Source organism: Leptosomus discolor, chromosome 18 (genome assembly GCF_034619465.1).
Source record: "Leptosomus discolor isolate bLepDis1 chromosome 18, bLepDis1.hap2, whole genome shotgun sequence".
NCBI lineage: Eukaryota > Metazoa > Chordata > Aves > Leptosomiformes > Leptosomidae > Leptosomus > Leptosomus discolor.
This window is the reverse complement of record NC_141408.1, coordinates 2,603,945-2,622,029: the sequence shown is the minus strand read 5'-3', so window position 1 is coordinate 2,622,029 and position 18,085 is coordinate 2,603,945.

Below are 18,085 nucleotides of genomic sequence, written 5' to 3'. Positions count from 1 at the left end.
ACGAAATAAAGACCATGGAGACGAGGGAGAGACATGAAAGAGCAGAATTACGGACACAGCAGGGTCAAGGAAGGGATCAAGGTTGGAAAAGAAGAGAGACCAGAGGATGGTCCTGAAGTGCAGGAGCAGCTCTGCTTCATGACCCTGAAATCTTTGCCTGGTTGGATCTCAACTCACTCCCAGAGGAGGCCGGTGCCCTGTGCTCCCTTTACACACAAGCAAACAGAGGCACGGGAAGGCCAGGCGCTGCCTGCTGCGGGGGTCCCTCTGCCGAGGTCTGGGCTCAGATGAGCTGCTGGAGGAGCACGGCTCCTGCCCTGTCTGCTGTGGGGGTCCTGGCCTGGGGGGCTGGTGCTGGGGTGAAAGCTGCCTGCAAGCAGCGTCCCCATGGACAGAGGCACCTATGGCAAATGTTTAACCCGATAAAGTCAACAGATGGGTCCTGTTGTGCCCTGCTGCTGGGTTGTACCTGCTGCTGGGTTGTACCTGGTGCTCACCACCAGCCCAGAACTGCAACTGTATTTTTGGCTGGGCAGCTGTGAATCAGGGAGTTATTGCTTGGCAGGTATGACTGTGGCTGTGAGAGACCCTGGTGTTTAGTCAGTGCCCTCCTCCTAGCTGCGTCCCCGAGGCAGGCTTTGCTCTGGCACATGGAACAGGCTGCGTTGTGTGTCTGGGCAGTTGTCATACTACTCTGTCCCTCCACACCTCAGCCTTGGTGTTCCTATCCTGATGACAAACTTACTGTTCTCATTTCTGAGTTGCTTTTGGGACGCCGGAAAGCACTGCCCGAGGCAGGGGTGATTTCAGCCCAGTCAGAACCGCCCTGAGTACCTCATCCCAGGGTGGGCTGCTACCTCTCCGAAATGCTGCAGTGAGTGGTCTTGCCTACGGCCCAAGGCAGAAGATCGCTGGAGAGTTACCAACCCTTGTTTCTGGCTCAGCACCACTTCAGCTGAGGCACCAGGGTCTGTAAAGCTGGGCTTGAGGGCAGCGAGGGCACAGGAATGTCTCATATGGCTATTAGCCAGCACACAGCCTCTGAGGCTGCGTGGTCAGAAAAACCCGGGCATTTTGTAGGCCTGGTCTAGGAAGTGTTGAAAGGACTTGCTTTTCAAAGATATTTCCTGAAAACCAGGTCCCACTCAATAGGACAGCCCTCATGGCAATTTCCGCTTTGGAAAAATTTGGGGTTTTTTCCTCTCCTGCCTGTTCTGTGTCTCTCTCCTTCCCCTGGCCCCCACCTTTCTCCTGCTGTCCAGCAAATCATTTCCTTCAGCTCCTTCTCCAAGGTACTTTGTGCATGTCACAAAATTCACAAGATCTGAAGAGGGGGCGGAAGGGGAAAAATCCAACTTTATGGCACAGGCAGTAAGAACCCAGTTTATTATTTATAATGCTCAGCTGTAAGCAATAAACACAGGCACCAAATGTAAATTCTGCTACTTCCCTTACCCTCTCTATATAATTCCCTGGTAAATTTACATCATTCACTGTCGGCCTTAATGTGCTTCTATTTGTCTGAGCTACAAATTTCTCTGTGTGATTTTTTTTCTGATGAAATAGTATCTCCATGAATAGTTCTCTTCCTCTATCCTCAGTCTTGTAAATTAAATTAATTTAAAATTCAAAGGGGTAATATTCTGCTAAAATGATCTGATGTATCATTGCAGGTCGTGGTGTTGGACTGTAAAATAAAAGTCTGTTTATAAGTTATCATTTACAAAGCTTTCTTCTCCCAGGAGCTAGCAATGTGGTGGGTAGAGCTGTCTGAGGAGTTGGAAAGTTGTCCATTTGCTGTATAACCAGAGGGAGATGTTCACATATCCTGGGCCTGTGGCCTCCAAAAGATTATCTACGTGGACTGCTAAAATCCCATGCACTGTTGTTTGAGCATCTCCTTTCCCCAAGGCCTTAACTTTGAGCTTAAGTGTGGTGCTTTGGGGAGTTCAAGGAAATCCAACAGTGAGAATCCTACTGTGCCCTTGCTCCCAGTTTCCTTCCCTTAAACACTGTGGTCCTGAGCAGATGCAAAGCCAGGAGGAAAGACAGAAGATCCACATCCCATTTTCCTGTCGGGGATCTGCCTTTCAGTATGCTACATTTCAGGAGCATAAAACTTGATTTTTCTGGAAGGGGGATGAAAAGCTGTTATTTCAAATTTCCTCACATCTCAGAAACAGCAAAAAACTTCTGTCAGAATTATCCAAGATAATTTTCTTCAATATTTCATTTTCCTGTTATATATCAGAATGAAGTGAAAAGAAAAAATTGAGAACAACTTCACTTAGGTTTGTAATGAGCTAGGAATTTTACTGCTGTCAAAACCAGCTCCACTCCTACAAAATCTGTTCAGCTAGCAATACAAAGGAGTCCTTAGTTACTGCAACTCTAGAAACACAGAAGTGGCAGGTGCAAAATCTGCTCCAGCTTCCACAAAGCGTTTCTAGACTCTCCCATCCTTAGCACTGGGCAATTTGGTAAACCTGAGTGAGAGACACAGAAGTGCACCTTCTTTTGATGGGGAGATTATGGAGAAAAGACTCATTTTTGCCACCCTCTGCTACACCCAATCTCCATTTCCAGGTACCGCTCCAGCGGTGCATTTTTGTTCCGGCTGAAGTGCCGTTACCTCCAGTAGCTGGAAATTGAATGTGCAGCCGTTCTAGGTGCTGTGGATGCTGCGTTCCTCAGGGAGATGGGGTCGGTTCCCCCACCCCTCACTGCTCTGTGAGCGGGAGCGTGGCCAAACGGCAGCAAAAGAAGTCTCATTAGCGATGCAGCGTGACTGACTTTAAGGTTTCTTCACAGCGCGACCAAACCCCATAATGGTTTTCTTTCAGTCCCTTAATGAAGACCGTTCACTTGCACTCCTCATACATCATATTTGCAATGGTTCCTTCGGTGTGGCGGGTGCTTCAGTGGTAGTTTTGTAATTTATGAGACTCTTAGTGGCTTAATTATGCCGTCAGCTCCATCTGTCACTTAACTGATATGAGGAATGATGGGATGCCATTAGCCAGCTAATAGTTGTTGTAAAGAGTATTGTTTTATGCCATTAAATAGCAAGAACATAAACAGTTTTTGCTCCCCGATATCCATGCTTGCTTTGGTAATGATATTTAAGAGGCTGGTCTTGACATCTGTCCTTCTGTTTGAAAAAGTGCTGGAGGAAATAAAAGAAAACTATCAGCAACAAGTCTAATTAGATTTACCATCAAGATGATGAACATTTGGCTTCATTTTCTTCCATGCTGATGGAAATTCTGATTTGAATCTTGGGGCCTTCCTTGCTTCTAATCTCGATCTCTCATGATCACACCAAGAATGTGGTGTCTTCATCCCCATAAGTAATTACTGGGCTTGCAAAATTTGCATCCGAGCCCCTCAGCTTCTTTAGCATCTGCCCTCTTTGTATGTCCGTCAAGTATTATTCATTTAATAGATGGAGAGCTAAGGTACACAGGACTATGAATTAAATTTGCTGGAGGACAGAGGCACTTGGTTTCCATTTCAGATGGCAAAGTTAAAAATGTAGAGCCTATAAACCCCTCTCAATTATTATTTAACCCTGGAGCTACCTAAAATCTAGTTTTCAGCATTAAAGTTTCTCAGGCGCCAACATTCCTGTTTCTGAGCTGACCAAAGATGGTTTCAGCCCCAGCAGGACTTTGCAGCTCTCAGCTTCACCTGAATCCCTGTGCATCTGGTGATTTTGGCAAGGCGTTTCACTGCCAGCCTTGGTGCTGTTGGACGGCGGGCATTTTTGGAAGATGAGGGCATTGAAACTGGAAGGGAACTGGAACCACAGAATTGCGTGCGTCTTTCTCAGTTCTGCTGTTTTAATCCCAGACAGAGCTGTCTCACCCCCCCTGGTTCTGCTCCTGCTCCTCCCACGTTTGATTTCGTTTCTGCAAACATCACCTTCACTCTGCCTAGCAGCATCCACTGCACCAAGCCAGGAGAAATCCTTCTGTTTCAGCTGTGCAGTGCTTTCAGCTTTTTCATCTCTAAAAGGCGCATGTGGAGTGCCCAGCACCAGAGGTGTGAAACCAGGGCCTGATGGGTTAAGGAGTCAGTGCTCTGCATGCCCAATGATCCTCTTTGCAACAAGTCTATGAGCCCCATTCCCAGGATACATCAGGTCCTGAAAAGAAGTAAATTGCTGAGAACACACCGTTCCAGTCCTCTTGAATGGTGCCCAGATTTCCATTAAACTGCCGTGACTCCTTGATGTGACCTACATCCTCGTAAGCGAGGGGTTAATGCACGTTGGCTGCTGGTCACTCTCCTGCTCAGATAAGTAGCCATCAATCAGCAGGCGATCTGCTGTAGTCACACAGTAATAAAACTGGAGAGATTATTTGCTACTGTGTCATTCATAATAAATGTATCCCAAAGTGCTTTGTAGAATTAATTAATAGACAAAGGAGAGAGAAATTAAGAGATGAAGACTAGGAATAAAAGCTGAAGCTTGAAGTGAAATGTGGAATGATCTTCTGGAGTAAATGTCTGCGGTGGGGCAGCAGCGTGGAGGGGGACTGCATACCACCGGCTGGCAAGGCAGAGAAAAGCAGGTGTAGGTTTGGTCCGTAAAATGTGTCATCCCCCCATGTTGCTGATGGCGGCTCAATACAGGAGCTTAAAGGAGGAGGTGGATCCTCCTGCCAGCCGCGTTCCTGGGTGGCTGTGCATCCTCCATGGAACTGCTGCCTTCCTCTATCCTTCAGTTTCCTTCATAACAGGCAGACACTGCTATGTTCTGTGGGGCACCGCACAGCTTCGTTCATCCGTGGCTATAAAGTACATGGCAGCATCTCAGTGACAGGCACTCCATAAATCGCAGTTTTATGGCTCATTATTATTTATGGGAAGATACCCCTTAGGGACTCCCCTTCTATAAAAATGGTGTAATGTGTCAGGGTCAGCCCAAGAACATGGGCTGTCCTTGGTCAGGGCGAGGAGGATGGAGTCAAGAGGGGAAGAAGGGAAAAGCTTCCTATTTTAATAAGGAGCAGCTATTTGCCTGCTGCTTCCCCGCCCCCGCCTACTGCTGAGCACCTTGGCAGGTCACCTACATTTTCAGGTTTTGCACAATTCATGGGAGTAGGTGGAGGAGAATGTGAGCAGCCATGTCAGTGCCGCGACTGAAGGACAGGCTGCAAGTGTGCTCAACCTTCGTTAGACGCTGAAGAACCTGCTTGGGAGCAAGACGTTTGGTTGCCCCAACTGGCAGAAAAGGCTCAGTCAGCGTCGCTGCCTTGCTGGGTCCAGGCAGTGGGAAAATCACCTCCACCAGCGTTCCTGCTCACCAAATGAGTTACGGTGGGATGTGACATGCCTGGCCCCAGGGCAAGACACAGGTTTTGGTTTTGGTTTTGGTGACCCAGGGTTGCCGTTCATCAGCAGGGTGGTGGGTTCAGCTCTGCCTTACGCTGCTGCAAAGACTTGAGCTGCTGCTGAGCCCTTGCTGGGGATAACCTCATGACCTTCATCCCCGGAGCCCTGGTGGACACCAGTCTCCAAAGTGGGAGAATGTCACTTGGGACTGGGAACAGGACAAGTCCCACACAGCTCATCAGAGCAGCCGTGTGAGGAAGCACGGGTCCTCCAGCCCTCATTCCCCCTTCGTTAAATTGCAGCGCTGTAAAACAAAATGTCAATTTTCTTTTTAAACGTCTTTTATGGCAGATTTGATGCAGCTTGGCAGATTGATAGCCCTGGTGAGTGACGGCTCCCATTTATTCTTGCCATGCAGGTGTCGGGCGTGCAGGATTCCCCAGCTCAGGCAGCCCTGACGGGGAAAGAAGCACCAGGAGGGGGCAGTGGGCCAAGGAGGTGGTCGTGGCCCTCTCAGTCAGTCCAGGCACTGTCTGCATTACTAGCCCAGGCTGCTGGGCTAGTTCATGGTGTCTGCTTGCTATCGGGCTGAACTATCCAACACAGCGTTAGATCTGTCCTTGCAGTCAGCAGCTAGCTCTGAATGAGACCCATGCTGCCATGGCAGAGGGGAGAAGCTGGGTAAATTAACAAGGCTGCTGCTGAAGGCTGAGAGCAGACTGCACCTCAGACCTCCGGGAGAGCAGCCAGAAATATCTTACGGTCAGGGGCAGGAGGGTAGAGCTGCCCGGACACATCCATGTCCAGCCAGGTGCTCTGCTGTGGGTTGGTGGGGAGGGTTTGCTGTGTTTGTGTGGAGCATTTCCGTGCAAGTGGGAGGATGTCATCCTTTCACAGCCTCATGCGGCCCTGTGGAGTGGACAGCCCAAATAACTAGACCCCGCACCGTGCTGGATGATGCATGGGGTGAGCATCCTCCCCTTCCACCCCACCAGGGCAGGAGATCAGCCAAGGCTGCCCGGAGAGACTAGGCAACGCTGCAGCACCCGAGCCACCTCCCAGCCTTTCCCAGCACGTGTGTGCCTTCCTTTCCACTCCTCCTTTGATTTTTCCCTGCATCGGTTCAAAGGGAGAAGAAGAAAGCAGGGAACTGCAATACCAGACAATGAGTCCATGCGGTCCCAGGCTGTGTGGCTAGAGATGGCCCCGTCTCTTCTGCTGACTTGGTGCTTCCGAGTGAGAAGGGGCCGGCAGGAGCAGGCAGTGGGAAGCATGGGAACAGCCAAGCTGTTTGTGCTGACGAGCGATATTAGCATAACAAAGGCTAAATTTTTCAGCATCCGGTGGATAAGCTAACACATGCAGAAACAGCAAAGGCAGCACCAAGTAAATAGACTCTTTTCTTCCTCTCCTCATCTTTTCTTTCCTCTTTTCCTCCCTCACTTCATTGCCAGGCTTCATAGCACCTCCAACACGCTCCAGCTGCCAGCAGTGTCCAAAATAATCCAAGCAAGAGGTTTATCTGATCTGCTGTGTTCCCCCCTCCCCAAGAGGATGCTTGTGGAAAGGCAGAGCTCCTCTGAGTGAGAGTGCCAGCTGGAGAGCAGAAACCCACCGTATGGCGCAAACGCTCCCTGCACCGGCGCTCAGGCAAAGGAGGGGGAGAGGGTGGCCATGCAAGGGCTAGCGAGGATGGGATGAAGGCTGCCTTGGCAAGGGATCCTAGGTTGTTGGCCGAATTGGCCCACTCTTTGATGCAGCATGGTTGGAGTCAAGGGTGTGATGTCACCAGGACACCCTGCCCGCAGATCGTTTTAGGCAAGGGTCACCGGCCCGTGGAAATCCGGCTTCAAACTAGGGGTTTCTGCCCCTGGCAGCTCCTCTTCCCATCCACCACAGCTATCTTTCATCGTGGTGCTTTGCTCAGAGGGTGGGCTGTGTACAAGAGGTCAGATTCTGCTTGGTGCTGCAGAAAACACAGCCGTGTCAATTATTCATTTCACACATTCTTTGGTGGCAGTTGCTCAATTCACTGTGAAACTGGGTGAGAATGCAGAAAACAAAGGAGCTATTGTATAATTGAACTACATCTCTTCAGTAGAACAGGCTTTAAAAATGGCACTTTCTCTGACAAAATTCTAACAGGTTTATTTTTTCTAATGGCTTAATTAAAAAAAAAATCAAAACCTCAGCATCTTTCATTAAAAACTTATCAGTGGTAAACCCTAAAGTTTCTTGGCTTAAAAGCTTTTATCGGGTGACGGAATGTGGTCAGTGTTTGCACCTCAGACATCTCAGTCAAAATACTCTTCAGGTTTTGGACCACGAGTTAACATTTCCCAGGTTTGCAGACACTGTGAAAAGTTTGGTTTCATTTGCAGCCTTTCTACTGAAAAGCTGTTTCATTAGGAAAGTGTCACCCGTCCTTCCCTATTAATACTGGAGACTCTCAGTGTTGATTTTAGCAGCCTACATAGTCAGGGGAAAGCAGGTGTTGTGCAGTGTCCATACCAAATGAACTCCATTTGTTTTAGTCTTTTTTTCTTCTTTTCTAAAACAAAGTATAAATACCTACTACTGCTGCCTCTGCAAAGGGAAGGACAGGGCTGCCAGGTGAGCAAAACTACAAAGATATTCTACTCCTTGTTGGGCCTTTAATGAAGCATTTACAAGATCAAACAGGAAGAGTTGCCCTCCCACGGCCTTCTTAAAGCTGTAATTAATTGCGAAGTAACTAGCATATAATTGCTTTCCCAAGAGCACCCCAGAGAGCAGGGCGATACCTTGACAAAGGTGCTAGAGCAAGCGAAAGTTAATTAACATTAAGAATTAAGTGGCTAATTGCATTGTTCTAACAGCGCAGCTCACCCTCCCAGTGAGGTGGCGTTCAGAGAGCCCACCGGCTTTGACCTGCGGGCTGTTCCTGGCCATATCCTTCCACGTGGGCCCAACCCACGCAGACATGCCGTATCAGGAGAGTTGACAGCGTTGCGATGACCTAAAGGACCATCTCCCAAATGAGATTCTGCTGCGGCAGATGGTCTCAGACTCTCATGTCCTGCTGGATTTTGTTGGGTTGGCCCCAGATCTTGGCCCCATGCTGGGGTCCTCAGCCCCCACAGGGGACACGGCAGAGCAGGTGCTGTGGCTGTTTCTCAGCCAGCAGCAGCATCAATGAGAAGCAATAGCAGTTAAAGTAAAGAGTAGAGGGGACACCAGTCACCTCTGCACACAACTTTAGAAAACCTCGTGTTTCTAGAGTTTCCCAATTTCCTTGTAAGCCTTCACCTCTTCTACGTGAATTCAATTAGCCAGAGGGGTCAGGAGCTCCAAAGTATTAAAGGATTCAGCTGCCTGCTTTAAATTAACATGGTAGCAGTGCTTCGGTCTCCCCATCTTTGGGACAATGAGAACTGCAGTTATGAGGACCCCAGTTAGGATCCCAGGGTTGGGAGCATTACACGGATGTGGCTGTCACTGCTGTACTAATACAAGCTATGGCAGGGGGCTTAGAGCTAGAAGCAGCCCTTAAATTCCGGAAGGCATCTGCATGGCCTTCGGAGAAGGGGCGAATGAGCCCCTTTATCATAGAATCATAGAATGCATTGGGCTGGAAGGGACCCCCAAAGGTCTAGTCCAACCCCCCTGCAGTGAGCAGGGACATCTTTAGCTGGATCAGGTTGTCCAGAGCCCCATCAAGCCTGATCTTGAATGTCTCCAGGGATGGGGCCTCCACCACCTTTCTGGGCAACCTGTTCCAGTGCTTTACCACCCTTATGGTAAAGAACTTTTTCACAATATCCCATCTCGATCTGCCCGTTTCTAGTTTAAAACCATTGCCCCTCGTCCTATCGCTGCGTGCCCTTGTAAACAGTCCCTCCCCAGCTTTCCTGCAGGCCCCCCTCAGGTACTGGTAGGCTGCTAGAAGGTCTCCCCGGAGCCGTCTCCTCCCCAGGCTGAACACCCCCAACTCTCCCAGCCTGTCCTCACAGGGGAGCTGCTCCAGCCCCCTGAGCATCTTCGTGGCCTCCTCTGGACCCGCTCGAGCTGGTCTGTGTCTGTCTTGTGCTGGGGGTCCCAGAGCTGGACGCAGCCCTGCAGGGGGGGTCTCACCAGAGCGGAGCAGAGGGGCAGAATCCCCTCCCTCGACCTGCTGCCCACGCTGCTCTGGATGCAGCCCAGGAGGCGATTGGCTTTTGGGGCTGCCAGTGCATGTTGCTGGGTCGTGTCCAGCTTTTCATCCACCCACACCCCCAAGCCCTTCTCCCCAGGGCTGCTCCCTATCACATCATCCCCCAGCTTGTATTGGTTACGAGGATTGCCCTGATCGAGGTGCAGGACCCTGCACTTGGCCTTGTTGAACCTCATGAGGTTCACCTGGGCCCACCTCTCCAGCCTGTCCAGGTCCCTTTGGATGGCCTCCCGTCCCTCAGGCGTGTCGACTGTGCCACTCAGCTTGGTGTCATCTGCAAACTTGCTGAGGGTGCACTCCATCTCACTGTCTATATCACTGATGAAGATAGTAAACAGCACCGGGCCCAGCACGGACCCGTGAGGGACTCCACTCGTCACCCGTCTCCATCCAGACGTCGAGCCATTGACCACTATCCTGTGGATGTGAGCATCCAGCCGGTTCCTTATCCACTGAACAGGCCACCCATCAAATCCATATCTCTCCAACTTAGAGAGAAGGATGTTGTGGGGGACCGTGTCAGAGGCCTTGCAGAAGTCCAGATAGATGATGTCCATAGCTCTTCCCTTGTCCACTGATAGCACGAGCCTCCTGCATGTGGCTGGCTGCCCCATGGGGCAGTGAGCTGCTGTGCAGAAGACCATCTCTGGGGGTGAGAGAGCAAGGCCAGTCCTTGCAGGGAGCAAAGCTGTGTGTCTGGGACACAGATGGCCTGGTGGAGAGCCTGAATTGGTGTTGCAGAGGGAGACACTAGGCTTCTGCTGTATGAAGGGGATTTTCAAGGCACCATCCATGCCTAAACCTGCTTCTTCTGGCGTGTCCCTCTTGCACGTACTGAGAAAGAGTGCACACACAGGCTGGCCGTGTGCAAAGACCCGTATAACCATCCCATCCAACAGACCTCTGTCTGGAGGGCAACCTGTGGAGCGTGGGCTGAGTGGGGTTAGCTGTCCGAGGTGTTCTCTGGAGAGGTCTCTTCTTAACGTTGCCCTGACCAAAGGAGCACTGTACCTGCAAGGGTATTTTTGCCCTCCTGGAAAACTGCTGGATAGCTGGGCAAACAGGAGATTTTACCTTTCTGTGCTCTTGTGTTTCTCCCAGGGTAGCACCACCTCTCCCCTCCTCTCCAGGATGTGCTTTTTGCTCTCACCTTGCCAAGCCATGTGCCACGAGTTTCATCAGTCCTTTCTCTTCCACCAGGCTGCAGCTGGGGCAGAGGGGCCTGGGGAGCAGGCTGCACCTCTCCCAACGTGACAGGCACCAGGTGACACTGAAATTGCTTGTGTGTGGGCATGAAGGTGTGGGAAAGGCTGTCCTGCTGACATTGCTTGTGCTGCCTTGTTCCAACCCCATCACAGGCTCTGGAATGGAGGTGCGAAAGGAAAAGGGCTTGCTGGTCGGGGAGGCCTGAGGTGGACGCGGTCTGGGACCATGGCTGGGATTATCATCTACAGTTCTGAGGGAAGGCAAGAAGGGCAGCTCCTGAGATAGGCTGTAACAGGATGTGGGCTAGGAATGGTCTCTCTTCCAAGTGGGACATGCCCAAAGCTGTCCTCCCATCTCCAGATCAGTCTGTGCCATTGTGGATTGACACTGTGAGATCTGGAAATGGTTTTCCTGCTCTACCCCCGCCATGGGGCCAGATCCCCCTTGGTAGAAGGAGGCCAATTTAGTCCGTAGCTCTTTGTAGGGGGACCTATGTGGGTGTGGACATGGTGTCAAGGCCTCTCTGTTTGCTGCAGGGCTGGTGCAAATGCCCTGGCTAGGAGAAAGTTTTCACTTTCCCTGCACTGAGGTACTCTCCTCTGACAGCTCTTTCTTTGGAGGCACTTTAAAAACAAATTGAAAACCTGCATATTTGCAGAGGATTAGCGCAGCATGGCCCTGAGCTGATTCGCAGTATTGGCAGGGTGGTGAGCACTTTGCTTTGCAGTTTTTTGTGAAATGTGTTAAACGAGAGGCGTTTTGGAAATGGTGTACCCTGTGGAAAGGGACAGGAGATAGCTGTGCATGTGTCACTTCTGGCCTGTGCTGGGGCACATTGCCAGGAAACCTGGTGGGCTGTGGTCTTTGCTTGATCAAAGAGGAGCGTGTGTTTTGGCTCAGGATGTGTTCCCTGCTTCCTCCCCTGCTGCTCCGCTCAGCAGAGTTTTCATGGAGCAGCTCCGTGTCCATAGTGGTGTCTCTTGGTTTTCCAGATAAAACAAAAGCATGAGCTAGACAATACCTGTGCGGCTGAGAACGGGTTGGGAGATGCTGAAAAGAAAATTCATTCTGGTGCCAAATGCAAATGACAGCTCAATCAGCTCACCACTGCAGACTACTTTCTACTGTTTGTTGTATGTAAAGATGTGGAGAGAGACCCCGCAGCTCCCTTCCGCTCTGTTTCATTCCTGTTCATATTCAGGTCCCTTTGGAAGCAATAATACACCAAGTCCTGGTGCTTTTTATAGCTTGGACTTGCATTCCTGCTCTGCAGGAACCTCATGAAGGACCGAGCACAGTACTTCACACTAACAGCACTGTGATTGCACAGCGTAGCTCATAGCCCTCTCACAGCATCACAGGGTCATGAACTGTGAGGAGAGACTGTGAAGGCTTCATGGCTTTCCTCTCAGCTGTGAAAGGCCAAGGCAGCACCAGCTCCATGCGATCCTGGCAAACGGAGGTTGGATGGCTCTGAGACCCGCTGAGAGATGTGGAGTTTTCTCCACCTAGCATGGGTGTGTAGCAGCAAAGCAGCACACCCAGTGTGTGCTTCTTTGAAAGCCCTCTCCAAAATAAGTGGAGATGCCTGGCTGGCCACTGAAAAGCTCTTAGACTCATAGAATCATTCAGGTTGGAAAAGACCTTTGAGATCATCTAGTCCCACCATCAACCCTACTCTACCAAGTATACCCCTAAACCGTATCTCCAAGCACCACATCTAAATGACCTTTAAACACATTCAGGGATGGTGACTCAACCACCTCCCTGGGCAGCCTATTCCAATGTCTGACAACGCTTTCAGTGAAAAAGTTTTCCCTGATGTCAAGCCTAAACCTACCCTGGTGCAGCTTGAGCCTGTTCCCTCTTGTTCCATCATTAATTGCCTGTGAGAAGAGACCAGCACCTACCTCTCTACAACGTCCTCTCAGGCAGTTGTAGAGAGCAATAAAGTCTCCCCTCAGCCTCCTTTGCTTAAGACTAAATAGCCCCAGTTCCCTCAGCCACTCTTCATAAGACTCATTCTCTAGGCCTTTCACCAGCTTTGTTGCCCTTCTCCACACTCTCTCCAGCACCTCAATGTCTTTTTTGTATTGAGGTGCCCAAAACTGCACAGAGTACTGAGTGTGGCCTCACCAATGCCGAGCAGAGGGGGACAATCACCTCCCTACTCCTGCTGGCCGCACTATTCCTAATACAAGCCAGGATGCCATCGGCTTTTTTGGCCACCTGGGCACACCGCTGAATCATATTCGGCTGCTTGTCAACCAGCACCCCCAGGTCCTTTCCCACCGGGCAGCTCTCCAGCCACTCTTCCCCAAGCCTGCAGCACTGCATGGGGTTGTTGTGGCCCAAGTGCAGGATCTGGCTCTTGGCCTTGTTGAAGCTCACACAGTTGGCCTTGGCCCATCGATCCAGCCTGCCCAGGTCCCTCTGCAGAGCCTCCCTACCCTCAAGCAGATCAACACTCCCACCTAACTCAGTGTCATCTGCAGACTTACTAAGGGTGCCTTCTATCCCTTCGTCAAGATCATTGATGAACATGTCAAACAGGAGTGGCCCTTGTACTGACCCCTGCGGAACACCCCTTGTGACTGGCCGCCAGCTGGATTTAACTCCATTGGTCACCCCTCTCTGGGCCCAGCTGTCTAGCCAGTGTTTTACCCAGCACAGCATATGCTCATCCAAGCCGTGAGCAGCCAATTTCTTCACTAGAATTCCATGGGAAGGAGTGCCAAAGGTTTTACGGAGATTGAGGTAAAAAATATCACGGAATCATGGAATCATAGAATCATAGAACAGGTTTGGCTGGAAGAGACCTTCAAGATCATCGAGTCCACAGCCTTTCCCTCATCCATCAGGTGGGTCATCTTGTCACAGAAGGAGATCAAGTTTGTTAAGCAGGACCTGCCTTTCATAAACCCGTGCTGACTGGGCCTGATCACCTGGTTGTCCTGTAAATTACTTGTGATGGCACTCAAGATGATCTGCTCCATGACCTCCCCTGGCACCAAGGTCAGACTGACAGGTCTGTAGTTTCCCAGATCTTTCTTTCGGCCTTTCTTGTAGATGGGTATCTCTTCATGCAAAGCTTGGAGACTTGATACCTCCAGATCCGTGAGCAACACTGGGTTTATGTTATTTAAGAACTTGCATGCTTGACTGAGCTTGTCCTGTCCTCTCTCCATGCTCTTGCTGCTCCCAACCAGACGAGCCCCTCCAGAGGCAGTTTTTTCCAGTATCATCTTCCTGAGCTGTTCAGTTCTTCATCCTATGTCTCAATTTTGACCCTTCCTGCTTTCCTGCCGTGTGCCCCCTGTATTTAGGTGCCTTCTGGATTGGGTGACACTTCCCTCATCTCAGAGATTCAGCCTTCAGTTTGATGGGCTCCCTCCTGTTGATTCTTTAATTTCTTTTGCTGAGAGTTTACAATCTGGCTGTGGGTGCTCTTCTCCCTGTGACTGGGCCACCTGAAAGCACTAAGCTGGAGCATAGCCCATCGTGTTGAGCACTGTACGTACACAAAGACTACTCAGGCCTTTCAGGGTCTTAATGTTAACTCTCTCTGGGAATGCTCTTCATGGAACTAGACATATTTTCATTCATGATGGCAAAGGTGATTGGTGAAGAAACCTGGTTCTCCTCTGGTGCCTTGCGCCCAGCCTGCTACATGTCCAGGTGCTGCAGCAGAGAGGAGAAGCCATAGTTCCCATCTCGGGTACCAGGAGGGTTGCTGCCACCTAAGCACAAGGCGTTTTCAGTGAAGAGGGTTTATGAGCCTATTTCTTAGATGACGGCACTTGCTTTAACCTCTCCCCTGGCTCTTCTCCCTATGTTGTGTTGCTGTTAATTCTGGAGATATTTCTTCATCTCTTGACAGTCCAAACGCAGCAGCGAAGGTAATAAACAGAACATTAGCTGTGCTTTGTTAGAGTGAACGAGGCTTCCCTGATAAAGAGTCGCCAGGGCCCGACAAGAGGAGTTGCTCTCCCGGGCAACATCTTCATTGTGTACAGCTCCAAGTAATTTTCCTCCCGCCCAGGAGCCACACTCACCTCCCTAACGCTGGGTGAAATAGTGATGGCCCCATTCCCCTGGCTTCCTGCGTCAGGGGAAGAACAGACCAACGCTGTGGCAGTGGCCCTGTCTGGGTCTGGGAAAGGAGGAGGAAGAAGAGAAGAGTTGTGACTCCTAGCAAGCCCAAGGGAGGCCTGAGTTGCCATAGCGATAGCTGGGTTGCCCAAATTGGGCAGAGTTGGTCCTCAGTGTGTGGGAAGAGGTGATGCAAGAGGCTCCCTCAGTCAAGTCAAGGACTCGGCCACCAGCCCTCAGGTTACTTTTCAATTAACACCTCCAGGACAGTCTCCAAGGGAGCATGAGGAGTTCAGTTCCCGCTGGATGGCTTTGAAGAGGTTCCTTGAGCCAAGCCCCCACAAAGGAGCAGCTGGGTCTGTGCTGAGCCAAGATATCTCCCCACACTGACAAACCCTCGCCCACTCCGTGCCCTAACCCTGAGGTGAGTATGGTGGGGCCTGGGAGGATAGCAGGCCATTAAGATTTGACCCACTGGTGGGAGAACAAAATCTTGAAGCTTGTGTCCCAGTCTCACTCAACTGTGCCTATAAATGCACACGTGCCTGTCTGAGCTGGGGAAGCGGGGCGGTTAGGCAGGATGGCAGCCGCCGTGCTCCTCGCTGTGCCCTTGGAGGCAGAGAGCCGTGGGTGGGGGTTGCAAACAAATCTCCACGCAGCACGACTCTGCTTGTGCCATCAGAAACTGCCTGCCCTGAGTCTGAGACAAATTCCCTGGCCCCCGGCGCTTCCTCTTCCTAAACACTCTCTCGGAGCATCCTTCTGCCCTTGCCATCTCCCAGCTGCATCTTACCCGCCACCAGTGAGTTAATGCTGAAATGAGGATAATAAAGCGCGTCAGGCGGGGAAGAAGAGGCTGCTCATTCATTTGGCCTTTTCGTTCCTGTTTGTGTTTGGGTATATGTGAAATATCTGCCCAAAGGGGCCTAATGTAGCAGAACACTGGAAATGCTTTCAGGCTGTTAGGTAGCTGCCCGACATGGCATTACCCCAACAGCTAATTAAACTGGTGCTCGTCCCAAAGTGATGAGTTTGCAGGGAGGCTGTGAATCTGAAAGAGATTGATGTTGCATGGCTTATCAATTTTCAATCTCAACACAGTGAGATATTTATCAGGCTGCAGAGAACAAACACTTGTAATATTAAAAGGGGGAAGACTTTAATGGAATCCATTGCAGATCACCAATTTCTGTTCCCCTAGGCTCATTCCTTTCTTCTTCTTTCAGTTGTTTGGGTTTTTGGTGTGTTTTTTTTTTCTTTTTAAAAATCTTATTTTCATTTTTTTAGCATACAATAGTCAATGAGGGAGGGAGGTTTTCATTTAAAATGCTAGTTCTCATCTCCCCCATCCTCTTTCCCTTCCTAAAGGTTTATGCATTTATTTGGATAAAAGGTTTTAAACAATAAAGAACTGTCTGCAGTAATTTGTGAAGATAATAGATTATCCTGGGAGGAGGCATAGGTTGAAAAATTTCCAGCTGCAGAATTCAGTCCTTGTCATTTAGTTATTTTATTCAGAAAGAAAAAGAAGGAGGGCAAGAGAGTGAGAGAGAGAAGAATACAATTACTGGGCTGAATTATTTGCTGGAGTAAATCCTTCTGTTTTTATTGAGCAGAATCTGGTCCTTTCATATACTTTTTCTCAAGTCAGGACCATGCAATCAGTACTGAGGGCTGCCAGGTAATTTCACCGAAGTCACCTCAATGGGAAATGGCATGATGGCTCCATCCCCGGGAAGTCAACTGGATACGGTCATGGATGAAAAATACTCTACAGCTTTCTCCAAGGAGGCCTAGAGAAAAATTGCCTGATCTCCAGGAGCAATCCCTGGCATGGAATCCAGGCAAGGTCACGCTAAAATTCATCAGTAGTTCAGAGCTGGACCTGAGTTTGCCATTTAAGAACTCAGCTTTAGGTTACAGGTCTGTTCATAAGTGCTCATTAGTCCACCACAAAGAGATATTGTAATGAATACGGGCTGGCTAAATCACTAATCAATAGCTAAAGGGTTTAGCTGATTCTTTTCAGCCACAGCTTATAACTTCCTCCAACACCTTCCACTGATGGTTTCAATAAACACATGCTGCTTCTGTCTAGGACATGCGTCTGAGATTGACTAATCACTTATAAACAACTTGTAAATGGATGGTTAATGAGAACTGCATGAATAATTGCTTTTTCATTTTACTGCCTAATGCAGAAAAAATGCAAAATGAGATTTCTTTTTCGGAGTGGCCCAAAATAGAAAGTTTTTCCAGCTTTTTTCTTGCTATAAAGGAGCTCATGCATGCAAGCCCTTCCCACCTTCACAAAGCTTTTGATATGAAATGGAAGGGTCTGTATAATCCAAAATAAAACAGATCTGTGTTTCTTTTGTTTTACACTCATTTTCCTCAATTTTGCAAGTATTTCAAAAACCAAGTTGAAGGAAATGTAATCTTAGAATAGTGTTTTGAATGGGAATGGGTTAGTTTTCCTGTTCTGGGAATAAAATATCTTTTTGAAACGCAATATGAAAATCTTCTGGCATAGAGGGAAAAAAACCTTTCTATCATTTATTAAAGATGGCTGAAAGAATCTCAGATCACTACATTCCTCAAACACTCTTATCATTCCTCCTGCAGCTCTCTCACTAGAAGGATGATGTGATTGTGTGGTGGGTTGACCCTGGCTGGGCACCCAGTGCCCACCAAAGCCTGTCTGTCACTGCCCTCCTCAGCTGGACAGGGGAGACAAAATGTAATGAAAGGTTTGTGGGTCGGGATAAGGACAGGCAAAGCAGGCTCAGCTTGGGGAAATCAGTTTAATTTATTACCAACCAAATCGGAGTCGGGGGATGGGGAATGGGGGTTGGGGTCAGTTCATCACACATTGTTTCTGCCGCTCCTTCCTCCTCGGGGGTAGGACTCCTCACACTCTTTCCCTGCTCCAGCGTGGGGTCCCTCCCATGGCAGACAGTCCTCCACAGACCGGTACAACGTGGGTCCTTCCCATGGGCTGCAGTTCCTCACTGCTCCAGCGTGGGTCCCTTCCACAGGGTCACAAGTCCCGTCAGCAAATATGGCCCGGCGTGGGCTCCTCTCTCCACAGGTCCAGAGGTCTTGTCAGGAGCCTGCTCCAGCGTGGGCTTCCTGTGGGGTCACAGACTCCTTTGGGCATCCACCTGCTCCAGATGGGGTCCTCCATGGGCTGCAGGGGGATCTCTGCTCCACCGTGGACCTCCATGGGCTGCAGGGGCACAGCCTGCCTCGCCA